This window comes from Hibiscus syriacus, unplaced genomic scaffold (genome assembly GCF_006381635.1).
Source record: "Hibiscus syriacus cultivar Baekdansim isolate YM2019G1 unplaced genomic scaffold, ASM638163v2 tig00112339_pilon, whole genome shotgun sequence".
NCBI lineage: Eukaryota > Viridiplantae > Streptophyta > Magnoliopsida > Malvales > Malvaceae > Hibiscus > Hibiscus syriacus.
In genome coordinates, this window is record NW_024063304.1 from 1,047,685 (window position 1) to 1,063,962 (window position 16,278).

The following is a 16,278-nucleotide window of genomic DNA, read 5'->3' on the forward strand; positions in this document are numbered from 1 at the left end:
TGATAATGAGGTGGAAAAACATTAACACCATGTTAGCACCAAATCACCGTATCATTAGGGATGGTACAAAAATCCATCCGGCAGAAAAAATTGAAAATTGAATTAAACGGGTTGGGTTCGGGGATGATCAACGGGGACGGAAAAACTGTTTATGCTAAACGGGGACGGGGACGGATTTGGTAATTCCAGCCCCGATTACCCAATTACCCGACTCAATACCCGGTCCGATAAATATTAAAAATAATTATTATATATATATAATATTAATAAATTTAATTTAAATTAATATATATATATATATAATATTTATATATTTAATTTAAATATATATACCCAGCCCGATACCCGTTTAAATAACCGTTTATGCTAAACGGGGATACCCGTTTCCCCGCAGTTTTCCCCGATTACCCGATGGGGATCCCCGTTTAAATCCCCGCGGTTTTTTAAGTGGGAACGGATACGAATTTTTTAAACGGGAATAGGGACGGGTGACCAATACCCGCCCGTTGCCATCCCTTAGTATCATTACATTGTTGATGAGTCAATGACCTAGTGTTATAATTGGACCTTAAACCAAAATTAAACACTAAATAAATTATTTTAAAGTTTAATGATAAAATTAATAATATTTTTAAAAATTTATAACAAAATTTAGTGATTTATATTTTTTAAAAATTAGTTTAAATTATTTAAACACAATTTTTATGGGATTAAATGTATAATTATTCCATAAAATATACTATTTATATTAAATTACTCCTAAAATGTTTTTTAAAATGTTTTACCACCTTAACTATAAATCGTTCTTTCTCTGACCCTCTTTTCTCTTCCCCAACCTCACCTTCACCGTAACACCACCCATTTCCCTAACTCAACACCTCTGTTTTTCTTTCTCCATTGAAGGAGACCTTTGTTAGTAATTTATCTGACCGACTTCTATTGATAGAGATTATGGGTGGACTCTCCGACTGTACTCCCGACGGTGAGGGTTACACCAACGTTATTGATTGGGCCAGCCATCGCAAAAGGCTCCGAGGGGATATCAAGAAGAAAAACGGTTTTCTTATGTTTCCCCTTGATTCATTCTTTCTAAATGTTTCTCGTTGCTTCTATTTGGTTAGCCTAGAAAATGATAAAACATTTTTAAAAAAACATAAATTGCAGTTACTTCGCGGCTAAGATATTCTTTGTGAACCTAAGTTGAGAGAATAAATAAAAATGAAAGTTAGGGTTCTACTAGTTCTGGGAAATTGGAAGTTTTGGAGGAAACATTATCAAGAAATTTCTTCTTGTTTAAAAACATTTATCCAAGTTGGCATCGCTTCATCCCTTCACCTGTTCCTTTTTATCTCGATATTGGTTTTGATTTTGGAAACCTTTGTCCACGAGTGGCCTAAGAAGGACGATACAAATGGTCGGAAATGATTCGGGGAATCTATTTCCGTCGATGTCGAAATCGCCGACATCTGCAGGATTTAACACAGATCGATTTTCTAAACCCGTTGAACTTTGGGATCTTAATCTAATCTTTGATTTATTTTTTGTATGCTTTTTTCGCTGATCTGATTTGATCCTAAAGGATTGATTTTACTCTTTTTGGTTTTTATGTTTTTTAAAGTTAGGATATTTTATAGCTTATTTGAATGAATTATTGACATATTTTGCCTTTCATGCATGGAAAATATGTATTATTTGTAGGAAACAAAGGTCTCCTTCAATGGAGAAAGGGAAACAAATGAGTTTGGGTTAGGGAAAAGGGTGGTGTTACGGTGAAGGTAAGGTTGGGGAGAGAAGAGGGGTAATCTTGGTATTTTATTTTATTAATTGATTTTTATTTACTTAGATAAAGAAAATAAAAATTAAAAGGTGATGAGGTATATTTTGATTGGTTACCATTATATTTAACGGAGTAAATGGTTTAAAACAACAGGATAACAATTTATAGTTAAAGGACAAAACATCTAAAAAAAATATTCTAGGATAATCGGTAGAAGTGGTATAGTTCAAGGGCAAAAATGGTATAGTCCAAGGGCAAATGTGCATTTAAGTTATATATATATATATATATATATATATATATATATATATATATATATGTTTTGGCATCCAATTTTTCAGACATTATCACCTTACCTTTTTGGTATCCTACCATTGCTTATCAATTCCCTGGATGATGATGAGATAAAGGTGAAGCTGGGAGTTTGGATAGCCTAACCATTGTATAAAAGATGATTATATAGACCGTTCTACAAAATGCCATTAAGAAGATAAAAGCTAATTTTCTGCATGTCTGGAGATCGTATAACAGTGAAAGCAAAACCAGCATCTTGAGTGGTTAATTCCAAACTCGCTATCCTAAAATCTGAATGAGCTCAATTCACGACAGCAGCGTCTCATGGTGACCAGCCAAAAAGGTTGACCGAGTTAACTCCTCCAGCTTCCCCTTTTCTAGAACGAATATTCGATCCGCCATTAAAATGGTCTCCAAACGATGGGCTATTACCAACACCTGTAAATGAAAGTGTATACATAGTTAAACACTTTTAACAGGAAATATAACTCTCGATAAAAATCAGGTTTATTTTATTTTTGTACTGATGTCTTTAGAAACGCATTGTAGGTGCCGGAAAGGAGACGAAGTTATTTATTTAACAGGATTCGACTCCTAGTCACCCGAACCAAGAGTCTGGAAATTCTACCAACAGACAATATGGTTGTTGGTCTAATCTAGCCTTCATTAGGATAAAGAAAGAGACAAATTTTGGTAGCAAATGAAGACTGCATTCCATAATATCCTCAGAAGATGCATTTGAAGTCAATGCCATTCGAACACAATGATATAGTCTGAAAAGATAGCAAGCATAATATCTAATAGAATACCTCATTAAAACTCAATATAACAATGTGAAACTGAATATTATTCATTCATTAATTTTACAAAGCAACACCACCTTCCTTTATATACAAGTAAAGGTAAGTAAGTAACAGCTATAACAGAAGGTTGTTACACTTTTAACTGCAACCCAACATAATTTGCTAAGCTGGTGCATGTTGCATGCTCGTGCATGCTTACGTTGTAATTCATCCAATATGTTCCCCGCTTCTTCCACTTTCAACTTCTTTCAATGATACAACGCCTAATCTTTGTCTAAACATATGAAAATAATCTTTTGACAATGCCTTAGTGAAGCCATTAGCTACCTGATGCGAAGAAGGTACATAGTTAACCTTCAATCTGTTTGCTGCCACCTTTTCTCTAACGAATTGCACATCCAACTCCACATGTTTAGTTTTAGAGTGGTAAATCAGATTGACACTCATAGATATGGCACTAGAATTATCACTCCACATGACAGGTGTGCCTTGTAGCTTAACTCCCATACTATCGAGTAATGCACCTACCCATGTAGCATCAGAAGACGCATCAGCCAAGCCTCTATACTCGGCTTCTGTTGTGGACCTGGAGACAGTTTTTGGTTTCTTAGAATTCCACATGATTAGGTTACCAGCAAGATACAAACAATTGCCTAAGATTAACCATCGATCATCTATACTACTTGCCCAGTCAGCATCTGCAAATGCAACAAACTGAAGAGGCATGTCATTTCGAGACAGAACAAGTCTATAATCCAGAGTTCCATTCAAGTATCTAAGAACACGTTTCACAGCAGACAAATGATGCTCACATGGTGTATGCATGAACTGTGCCAATTTATTGACACTATATGCAATGCATGGTCTTGTGTGACATGCATACAGTAATGATCCTACAATACTCCTATATTCCTTTGGATTCGTGAGAGCACTGCCAGCTTCTCTGGTCAACTTGAGGGACGAGACCATTGGTGTGGGCATTGGTGAGGCATTGCTCATCTGCACTTATCCAACAAGTCCATAATGTACTTCCTTTGACTTAGAAATATGCTATCACCCACATTTTTGACCTCAATTCCAAGAAAGAAACTGAGTTACCCCAAGTCTTTAAGGGAAAATTTCTCACCAAGCATGCTAACCACTTCTTCCACTTTGCAAACCATACTACCAGTAATAATTATGTCATCCATATATACTAGAACATAAACTACATATTATTCCCTTCTCATTACAAATAATGAACAATCAGCAAGTGATGCTTCAAAACCAATGTGTAGCAAGTGTTCCTTCAACTTGACATACCAGTTGCGAGGAGCTTGCCTTAGGCCATACAAGGCTCGATTTAGCTTGCACACTAAAAGAGTTCCATTTGAATCAACTTCTTCAAATCCTTGAGGCTGCTGCATATAAACATCTTTCTGTAAATCACCATTTAAGAATGCATTGTTTATGTCCACCTGTCTCAAACACATCCCTTTTGTACAGCTATAGCAAGAATCACATTAATTGTGGAGGACTTTGCTACTGGACTAAATGTGTCTTAAAAATCTTGCCCAGGAATTTGGGAAAAGCCCTTAGCCACTAATCTGGCTTTGTACCTTTGTAATGAACCATCAATATTTCTTTTTATCCTAAATAGCCACTTCCATCCAATTAGAGATCTATCCTCGAGAAGTTTAACCAGTGTCCATGTATTGTTTCTTACCAAAGCATCAAATTCTTCTTGAACAAATGCCTTCCACCTAACAGATTTAAGTGCAATATAAATTGAATGTGGTTCTTCTTCCTCATCATTTTGTGTGTTAAGGTACACCTTTGGTTTGAAAATTCCTCTCTTGCTTCGAGTTATCATGTGATGACTAGACACAGTCTTGGAGCTTGAAGCAGCATCTAAGTCTGGCTGATTGGCCTATGTCATTTCTTGCTACTCAATCACAACATCATTTTCAACTGTTACATGTTGATCAGAACCAGCTCCTTCAGCATCATTCTCAGTTGTGTTATGGTGAGCAAAACCAACATCTTCCTCTTCAGCAGTCTGATTCATCAACCCATAGTTAGGATCTTGAACTGGACTTCTTACAGGTGATTGAGTATTGATCTGTGAAATTTGACATGTATTCATGCAATCATCAGCCCAAGCACATACTCTATGAGAACCATTGATGACTGCCAAATTTCGAGAAGACATCTGACCTATGCCAACCGTTTTTTCACTGCCTCCTGCAAAAGGAAAACAATTTTCATCAAATGCCACATGCCTTGAGATATATATATTTTTCTACTTGGTGTCAAGCATTGATAGCCCATATGATGGGCACTATAACCAAGGAACGTGCATGGTTGAGACCTAAATTCCAACTTATGTTACTGAAAAACTCGAAGATGTGGAAAACATCTGCACCCAAGAACTCGCATGAGACTGTAATCAGGTTGCTTGTTGTAAAGAACTTCAAAAGACGATTTTCCATGCAGGACCTTAGTGGGTAGTAGATTTATAAGATACACAGTTGTGCTTATAGCATAGGACCAGAATCTCAATGGTACGGATGTCTGTGTCATTAAAACTAATGCTGACTCAATAATGTGCCGATGCTTACGCTCAACAACACCATTTTGTTCTGATGTATGAGGGCATGTCAACCGATATGAACTCCCATATTAGCCAGTAACACTGATAATGGTATGTATTCTCCACCCCAGTCAGTTTGAAGTTCCTTGATTTCAGCCTCAAACTGAGTTTTAACAAGTGCATGGAATAATTGAAATGCCTGTAGTGTTTGGTCTTTATTCTTAAGCAAATACACCCAGCAGTGCCTTGTACATGCATCCACAAATGAGACATAATACCTAAATCCATTTGAGATTATGTGTGAAGGTCCCCGTAAGTCAGAGAACACGAGCTGAAAGGGTTTATCATGTACTGTGGTGGACTCATGAAATGGTATTTTATGGTTTTCCCCCATTCGACAAGCTACACAAACATTTGCACTTTCTTTATTAAACGAGGAGGCAACATCAACTCCAATTTGTTTACATATTTACATTAATGGAACGTGAGCAGGATGCCCAAACCTTTGATGCCACAAGTCATACATGTTTATGCTAGTGGCTACATTTACTACTATATAACTTGAATCTTTATTACACTGTGTATGATCAGCAGCAAACTGATACAACCCAGTAGTCTCTTATCCTTGCAACAACACCTCTCTAGTCTTCTCATCTTTCACCAAGCAATGACCAGCATGAAACTAAAAAAATACCCCATTCTCACTAGCAAAATTAGAGATAGATAAACGGTTTTTAGTAGCATCAGGAACATGCAGCAGATTATTAATGAAAAGAGCTCGAGACCTGGTTTGAAGGAGAGATGAACCAGTCTTATGTATATCAAGAATTTGTCCATTACCCACAATTAATTTACCTGGTCCTAAATAATCAGATCCACTGTTAAGCTTGGAACCATCTGGAGTGACATGGTGAGTCGCTCCTGAGTCAATAACCCATTTGTGCGAGCTGGAAGGTGAGGAAAAAGAACTCTATACTGGAGCACAACCGTTATTTGTACATGTATAGCATTCATTTTCAAAGCTTGTTACTTGAGTATTGAAAGACTCATGTTTTTCTGCCAAAACTCCAGAAAATGATTGTCAAATCGATGCCAACACCGATCCACAGAGTGACCAATTTTTCCACACAATTGGCATTGCACCTTGCTCTTCCTCGACCACGAGTACCAATTCTACCACGAGAGTACTGTTGTGGAGTTCTTTCATTTCCAGTGTATCGTTGATCAGTAGATCGGTCAGAATACTTTCTTTGGTTGTTATTTTGAACATGTGCAACATTGGCACTAAGAAGTGGTTGAGATTGAACTTGAAAATTTTTAAGCTGGGCTTCTGCATCAATTAGTACAGACTGTACTCCATCCAATGTAAAGACATATTTTCTTGTTGTAATGACAGCAACAAAGGGTTGGAACTCAAATGGAAGTCCATTCAAGATTGTGGCAATCTGATCAATGTCAGATATAACACTACCACAAGTTGTTAATGCATCACAGACTTCTTTGATCGAAGTGAGATAGGAACGCATGCTCTTATCTCCTTTCTTGATCGATCATAACTTGCAGTGTAAGCTCATTATACTAGTAGTAGAACGATTGGAAAAGAATTTGAGAACTGTGGCCTATACCTCAGCAGCAGTTTCAGCACCAACAAACTGTGGAGGAGGTGATCACTGATGGTGGACAGTAACCAAGAAGCCAGGGCATTGTCTTGTGCCCCAAACATGTCATACTCGTCATTGATTACAAGATTGTCATCAGCATCAAGAATTTTCTCAGGTGGTGAACTAAGATCTCCAGTGAGTAATCTTTCAAGTCGGTGACTCCGAACAGTTAAAAGGACTTGTTGCTTCCATCGAAGGAAATTCATCTCATCGAGCATGATGTTTATGCGTTTATTAGTAAACATCTTGTCAGTCCTCAATGAATCTGAACATCCAAGAATGTTTCCAGAACTGCCAAACGTCATGACACCAGCTCTTGCAAGATTGCTTCAGGAATCCATCCAAGAAGTAACACATAGCAGAAGAAAAAACGAAACTTATCCCAAAGCCAACTGAGCGAATGATACCATAATAAAAGACCTCATTAAAAATCAATATAACAATGTGAAACTGAATATTATTCATTCATTGATTTTACAAAGCAACACCACCTTCCTTTATATACAAGTAAAGGTAAGTAAGTAACATCTATAACAGAAGGTTGTCACACTCTTAACTGCAACCCAACAGAATTTGCTAAGCTGGTGCATGCTGCATGCTCGTGCATGCTTACGTTGTAATCCATCCAATAATATCCCAATGCTACTACTAGCTATTTATCCTTGTTCAATCACAGATTCAAGGAGTATTTTATATCAAAATATAATAGCAGTCGATATAGATTAAGCTATCGTTCTTACCGTATGGTTTTCCATCAAGCGCTTGACAGCTTGCCTCACCAATGACTCGGACTTGCCATCAAGCTCAGAAGTTGCTTCATCCAAAACCAAAATAGATGAGTTCTGATAGACTGCCCTTGCTATAGCTAATCTGCATTTATAAGCCAGCAGGGAGGCTTATGATTTAAAACAAGGGGAAATACTTCAACAATAAGAACTAACAATCCTATAATTTTACCTTTGCTTTTGACCTCCGCTTAAAAGCGAGCCCCTGGGTCCAATTTTGCTTCTATGTCCTTTTGGAAGTGTGCTGATAAATTCTTCTGCATTTGCAATTCAAGCTGCAAGCTCGACTTTCTCCATGTCGATGTCTGTCATTCGATCCCTGTACCCAATGTTTTCAGCAACCGTCCTAGAAAAAAGCATCTGATGCATGTACCAGAGTTGTCTAAATCAATCATCTGAACGAAATTAGGACTTATTAACAAAAGTGCAAAACTATAGCACTGAAAAAAAAAATACTAATGAAGAGGGTAACCATGGTATCCACTAGTCACCTACTGTATCTTGCGAAACGAGACCAACATGTCTTCTCAAACTTTCCAATCGGATGTTCTGTATGTTGCGGTTATCAACAAGTACGGAACCTGCATTATGGAATGCCAGATACGCAAACAATAAAGGCCAAAAGGAATCGTGACGCAGAAATAACTCGATAGATTTTACAGGATATGTATATAGAGATTTAGATGCCTTACCAGATGAAGGTTCATATAAGCGAAGAAGCAATTTTACAAGGGTTGTCTTTCCTCCTCCAGATGGTCCAACAAGAGCTACCGTCTCCCCAGCCCTTACAGTAAAGTTCAACCCATCCAAAACAAGTGGCATATCATTGACATATTTAAATGAGATGTCACAGAATTTCCCCTCTCCCTTGACATGGCTTAAATCAATGGCATCTGGTTTCTCGACGACCTATAAAACAAAAATTCAATGAAATGTGACAGTAAAAACCAGCTGAGAGTCTTTTTTCACAAACATCATATGTGCCCAAGAGTGTTTGTCATATCTCGGCGACTCATTATTTTGCTAAAACAATAGCCTCATAAATACTTGTTTATTGCCGTACAAGTAATAAAAAGAATTCACCGAGATCATTTGAGTTAGCAAGTAAAAACAAATGCACCTTGGACTTCATCTTGGTCAAATCGAATAACCGTTCAATGGCCGGTTCTCCTTGCTTCAACTCATTGTATGCTGTACCCACACCCTACATGATTCTTTATTCTAAGATTGGTTATTCAAGACAGCCCCTCAATAGCTGAACCATAAGATCACTTGTAAAGAAGAGATCACTGCACTACTTATAACTTTCAACCAATGAAAATGACGACACTAATATTCGGCGGTCATCGTGAGCAAATCCAGTCACTTGACTGACATCTTAATGAGAAGAACTAAAAAAGAGAAGCTCAACATTCCAATAATGGGATACCGATGGTAGAAACAAGCATGTGTAATCTTTTCTCCAAAAAATAATATTACCTGAATGGGCTCAACCAAGAAAACAAGTGACGTTACAAAAGAAACCATGCTACAACCATCAAAAGAACCACGTGAAACAACCAGGGATCCGATGCCAAGCATGCATAAAACTCCAAAATAAATAATTTCTATGATCTGAGGGATTAGCGCCTTCATTTTCTTCTTTTCCAAACGTCGACAAAAATCTGTACAAGCGAGCCTTTGAAATATGGCACGCTCAGACAACTCTCCATTATCTGCTTTCACGAAAAAAATGGCTGAGGACCTAGAACATTAGAAATATACTAGCTAAAATAAGCAGCAACTTAAAAGTCGGACGCTTCGTTCTTGCTGGAACACAGAGGAATTCATACGAAGTTACGAATAGAAAAAAGAAAAGCAAGCAGTCAAGCACTGATGAGAATGTAGGACATGAGGGCCAAATGAAATATAAGGGATACCTCATTCAGATAAGATGCAAGAGTGACAATGCTCAGATGAGATCTCTTAGATATCTTGCGAAGTCTTTCACCGAGATAAGCTATAACAAAAGCCATAAATGGAATCACCTAAAAACACACCGGAATAGGTATGCAGACACATTATAAATCAAACATGAAAAGTAATCTGAAATTCGATTAGTTAGCAAAGGAAGCTAAAATAAACATCATGGATCTTTACCATTGCTGAACTCAAGGAGAGGGAGGTACTGATAACCAACATCTGCATTGCCATTGCAAATAATTGCAGCGTGTTGGGCACAATAGTCTGTTCCAATAATGAAATCAATGAGTGACATACACATTGCATAGCCCAACCGCATCGCTGAATAAAAATACAGATCAACAAAAACATGAACATCACAATGAATAACATCGGAAATGTGGACTTTTTTGTTTGCTGAAAATTCGAGTTCGAGCTATTGCAGATTGCAGTATTGTTCTAGCACGATAGGCTAAGTTCATAAAGAAGATTTTAACAAAAAAATTATCTAAAAACCTTTGCATAAATCATATGAAGAATAAGAAAAAGGCAAGTAAATTCAGGGATTTAAATAAGGGCATGCCACTGCAATAGTGTCCATTATACAGCGGCAACGATACTGTCCGAAATGGTTATTGCATTAGCACCCGTTATATCCTCAATCTCAATAACCAGCGCAAATTAAATCCCTGCAAGTAATACTCAATTATTTAAATTGAGGATAGCAAAAACAGTATCAGCGACGTCAGAAGTTTCAGCCGTAATTCGATAAGCAAAATCTGTTGGAAATAAAACACTTACACAAACAACTTTTATTGAAACTCAAACAAATATTACAAGAGCACTCTCACTCAAAAACAAGAACTACAACTCACTCTTATAAGACTTTGCTTCTTCACTCACTTAGAAGCTCTTAATTTTTCTTGATGCTTAAACTAAAATGGGGAGGGGTATTTATACTACTCAAAAATAATCCTACACCACACAAATAAAATAATTTAAACCATTAAAGTCTACAAATACCTAACTCTCACCTAACTAAATTGATGTAAGCATCTTCATCTAATTGATGTAAGCAATGTCATCAATTTAGTTTGGATTTGGGTTTAGGCTCCTATAATGGATCAAGTTTATGATCCAACACCCCCTTAAACTTGATCTTGTGATTCCTAGTAAGTTCCTTAATCTTATGAAGTCTTCGCTCGTCAGTGGCTTGGTAAAAATATCGGCAACTTGATCTTGTGACTTCACGTATTCAACTTCCACATCGTTTCTTGCAACACACTCCCTTATATAGTGGTAGCGAATATCGATGTGCTTGCTTCGATCATGGAATACTGGATTCTTTGCTAAGGCAATGGCTGACTTGTTGTCGACACAAACCTTGGTAGGCTCTTCTTATATCAAACCTATCTCCTTCAATATATTTCTAAGCCAAATTGCATGACAAACGCATGAGGTAGTAGCAACATATTCCGCTTCACAAGTGGACAATGTGACAATCGGTTGTTTCTTAAACATCCATGTGAAAGCAGTATCTCCTATGAAAAATATGAATCTAGTAGTGCTCCTTCGATTATCTATGTCTCCACCCCAATCACTATCGTTATATCCAACAAGCTTGTAATCATTAGAAACTGAATAGAACAAGCCAAAGTCAATTGTACCTTTCAGATAGCGAAGAATTCTCTTTGCGGCTTTAAAATGGGTGGTTGTTGGAGATTCCATATAACGACTAACCAATCCAACTGCGTGAAGAATATCAGGCCTCGCGCAAGTTAGATAGCGTAGACTTCCCACCAAACTTTTGAAGAATGTTGGATCTATACTTTCGCCTTCTTCATGTTTGGACATCTTGATTCCGTATTCTGTCGGTGTGCTTATTGGCTTACAGTTCTCCATCTTGAACTTCTTTAGGATCTCATTTGCATAGCTTTCCTATGAAATGAAAATTCCATCCTTTTGTTGCCAAGGTAGTACGCCATGAGCCCCATGTCTGACAACTCGAATTCCTTTATCATCACATCCTTGAATTCATTAAACATGCTTGGGTTGCTTCCGATGAAGATCAAATCATCCACGTAGAGGTACACGATCAAAATATCTCCATCTTTGATCTTGATATATAGAGCGTGCTCGTAGGGATACTTGTTGAAGTCATTCTCTTGGAAGTACTTGTCGATTCGGTTATTCCATGCCCTTGGTGCTTGTTTTAGCCCTTGGTTGCTGAATGTAAACTCTCTTCAAGAACTCCATTTAGGAAGGCAGACTTTACATCCATTTGTTGCACCTTCCACTTGTTTTGAGCTGCCAAAGAAATGATTAGTTTGATAGTCTCCAATCGAGCAACAACAGCAAATACCTCATCATAGTCAATTACAGTCTTTTGACTATAGCCTTTAGCAACTAGCCTCGTCTTGTGCCTTTCAATCTCTCCTTTGGCGTTTTGCTTTGTTTTGTACACCCATTTGACATTTATCGCCTTATGTCTCTTGGGAAGTGAGGTAAATTCCCATGTGTCATTCTTCTCGATGGCCTTGATTTCTTCATCCATCGCATTTCTCCATTTCTTTTCTTGTATCGCTTCTTGAAAGCTCACTGGTTCATAATCGGTAAACAGACAAAATAATGTAAGATTATCTTATCGTTCAGTTACCTCATAGAGATCTCTAAGGCTTCTTGTACGTTGTACAACTATTTCACTTTGACTTCCACTTGACGATGACAAAGGTGATGAGTCTCCTTGAGTGACTGATGTTGGTGAAGTGGGTGAAGTTTCAAGCTCCTGTTGAGGTTCACCTAGTTGTTCCCTCATTGTCTGCTCATCATCTTCAAACTGAGGAAAGAAATTGAAGTCATCTACATGAGAGTTAAAATCCCATTCTCCTTCTTCGTTGAAGACCACATCTCGACTAATCACAATCTTCTTATTGTCTGGATTGTACAACTTGTAGCCTTTCGAATTAGCATCATAGCCGATGAAGATTAAACTCTCGCTTTTATCATCAAGCTTCGTTCTTCTCTCGTCTGGTACGTGAACATGGGTTGTACTTCCAAAGGTTTTCAAGTGGGAAATGTCAGGCTTTCTTCCACTCCATGCCTCTTGCGGTGTCTTTCCCCATACACTTCTTGTTGGAGATCGGTTTATCAAGTAGACTGCACACGCTACTGCTTCTGCCCAAAATTCCTTGGGTAGTTTCTTGCTTTTGAGCATGCTTCGTGCCATGTCGAGGATTGTTCTGTTCTTTCTTTCTGCCACACCATTTTGCTGGGGGATCTAGGAACTGTCATTGGTCGATGAATTATATTTGCTTTACAGAACTCTTGAAACTCCCTAGAAGTAAATTCTCCACCTCGGTCGGATCTCATGGCTTTGATCTTTCTACCACTTTCTCTCTCCACTGCTGCTTTGAACTTCTTGAAGACTTCAAAAACTTCTGACTTCTATTTCAAGAAATATACCCAGGTTTTTCTTGAAAAATCATCAATGAAGAGAAGAAAATAGTTATTGTTACCGAGAGAGCTTGGCTTGATCGGTCCACACACATCGGTATGGATGAGCTTAAGTGGCTTCTTGGCTCTTGTCTCTGACTCCTTTGGAAAACTTTTCCTGAATTGTTTCCGACTAGACACCCTTCACAAAGCTGGTCAGGATGGTTGATGCGAGGTAGTCCCTTCACCATCTCCTTCTTAGATAGTAGTTCTAGACCTCTAAAATTGAGATGCCCAAATCGAATATGCCAAAGCCATGATGCATCTTTGTAGCAAGCTTTCATGCACTTTGCAACATTATTTTGTATGTTGATCAAGAACATTCTATTCTTTGACATCTACACTTTAGCAAGGAAGTTATTCTTATCATCTTTTATAGAAAGATTATAATTATTCATATGAATATCATAACCTTTCTCTACCAGTTGCCCTAAACTTAAGATGCTACTTTTCATATTGGGCACATAGTAGACATTTGAAATAAATTGATGTCTCCCATCTTTCAAACGGATAAGAATGTTACCTCTCCCTTTCACTGCTATTGTGGAATCATCTCCAAACGAAACATTTCCGCTTACTGACTCGTCTAGCTCCATGAACATGTTTTTCCTTCCACACATGTGATTGCTTGCACCACTGTCAAGATACCAGGAATTTGCTTTGCCACCATCAATTTACTTTCGTGCTAGAAGAAGAGTTTCTTTACCATCTGTCTTTTCCTTCACATAGTTGGCATTCTCCTTAATTTTTTTGTTGGGAGATGTACATTCTGAAGCATAATGCTCAAGCTTCTACAATTATAACATCGAACTTGAGATTTGGCATGCCTTGAGTTTGAATTTATTCTTCCACGGACTCGCGTTGAGCTTTCTCCTTTCTCATAGTTGTTGTTGGAATTGTTGTTGTAATTCCAGCCTCGTCCACGACCTCGACTTCCAACTCGTCCATGGCCTCTACCTCTGCCTTGGCCACGTTGGTTTCTATCATTGCGTTGGCTTTCATGCATATCCTTGAGTTGTAGTTTGAGGAGTTGCTCAGTAAACTCATGCTGCTTCTTATGCTTCTCTTCGTATGCCTGCAATGATCCTTGGAGTTGCTCGATCGTCATTTCTTCCAAGTCTTTAGTTTCTTCAATCGTCACGACTATGTGCTCAAATTTGGGATCCAACGAACGGAGTATCTTCTCTATTATCCTCACATCTTATAACTTTTCACCATTTCTTTTCAATTGATTAGAAACAGCTACTACTTTTGAGAAATAATCTAAAATAGACTCGGATGCTTCATGTGTAAGGATTCGAATTCACCACTTAATGTTTGGAGACAGACCTTCTTCACTTGCTCGGATCCTTTGTAAGAGGTTTGCAGCTTCTCCCACGCTTCCTTGCTAGAGCTTGCACTCGAAATCTTTTCAAAACCATCATCATCTATGCTTGATAGATGAGGTAGAGAGCCTTCTTGTCTCTCTTTCTTGAATCTTTCAAAGTTGTCTTTTGATCTGGTGTAAGAGCAGCAAAAGTATCATCATCTGCAGTCTCGTTATAGACTTTCTCTATGATATCCCACACATCTTGTGATCCAAGAAGTGCCTTCATTTTGATACTCCAATTGTCGTAGTTGTTGTTGTTGAGTGTCGGAACTTAGAATGGTGCCATACCATTTGCCATATCTCTCAATATAATGAGAATTTGCAAAATCCAATTGCACGGATGAATCTGGAACGCCAAAAAACCTTGGGAGGGACTTGGACAACTCGGTCAAGGGGCTCCAACTCGGCTGACTCGGCTCAGCTCGGTGAGTTAACTCGATTTTCTGGCAGCAGTCTTCCGGCGGTGCGTGGTGGTGCGTCAGAACTCATATTGAGAAAATTCTGGCGGCATCAGATTCCTCTCGTCGAGACCTTCGATCTTTCCAACTCGCTCAGATGCCACTTTGTTGGAAATAAAACACTCACACAAACAACTTTTATTGAAACTCAAACAAATATTACAAGAGCACTCTCACTCAAAAACAAGAACTACAATTCACTCTTATAAGACTTTGTTTCTTCACTCACTTAGAAGCTCTTAATTTTTCTTGATGCTTAAACTAAAATGGGGAGGGGTATTTATACTACTCAAGAACAATCATACACCACACAAATAAAATAATTTAAACCATTAAAGTCTACAAATACCTAACTCTCACCTAACTAAATTGATGTAAACAATAACATCTTCATCTAATTGATGTAAGCAATAACATCAATTTAATTTGGGTTTGGATTTAGGCTCTCATAATAGATCAAGTTTATGATTCAAATGGTTATTGCATTAGCACCCGTTATATCCTCAATCGCGATAACCAGCACAAATTAAATCCCTGCAAGTAATACTCAATTATTTACATTGAGGATAGCAAAAACAGTATCAGCGACGTCAGAAGCTTCAGCTGTAATCCGATAAGCAAAATCTCCAGAAGAAACCCCATTGCAACCTTCAAAAAAATCCAACTCTCTCGCCAGAACTTTCTGGAAAACGAAAACTCTCATCTGATACACTGTCCTCAACGAAGCTTCCCATAAGAAGGCTTGTTGCCATTAACAAGCAACCAACTTGACCAGCACCAAAACCCCTAGAAGAAGGCATTGATCACGCAATTTGGAGATGGAAATGGCGGTGGTTGTCACGGCGGAGAGAGAAAGAGCAGGCAGTGGAGAGGCATTTTGCATAGAGAATGGTTGTGAATGGTGTAAGCGGAGGAGGAGAATCAAGTTTTAAGCCTTTTCAGTATGGACATAAAGTAAATCATTTCAAAAATTCTTTAAACATTTGTCAATCTACTCATAATAGAAACTTGATTTCAATGTTGAAAATCGGATCATAGTTTCTTTATCATACAGATTTAACATGCCAAATTTGATTCTCCATGAAAAATGTTTTTGTTTGACATGAACCGCTGAGGATTTAAATTA

At 37.9% G+C, this 16,278-nt stretch overlaps 1 pseudogene; it reads right to left on the reverse strand.

Moving 5' to 3' along the window:
* Positions 1-2,364: 2,364 nt before the first annotated feature.
* Positions 2,365-16,035, reverse strand: LOC120177852 (annotated as a pseudogene).
* Between the last annotated feature and the right edge of the window lie 243 nt (positions 16,036-16,278).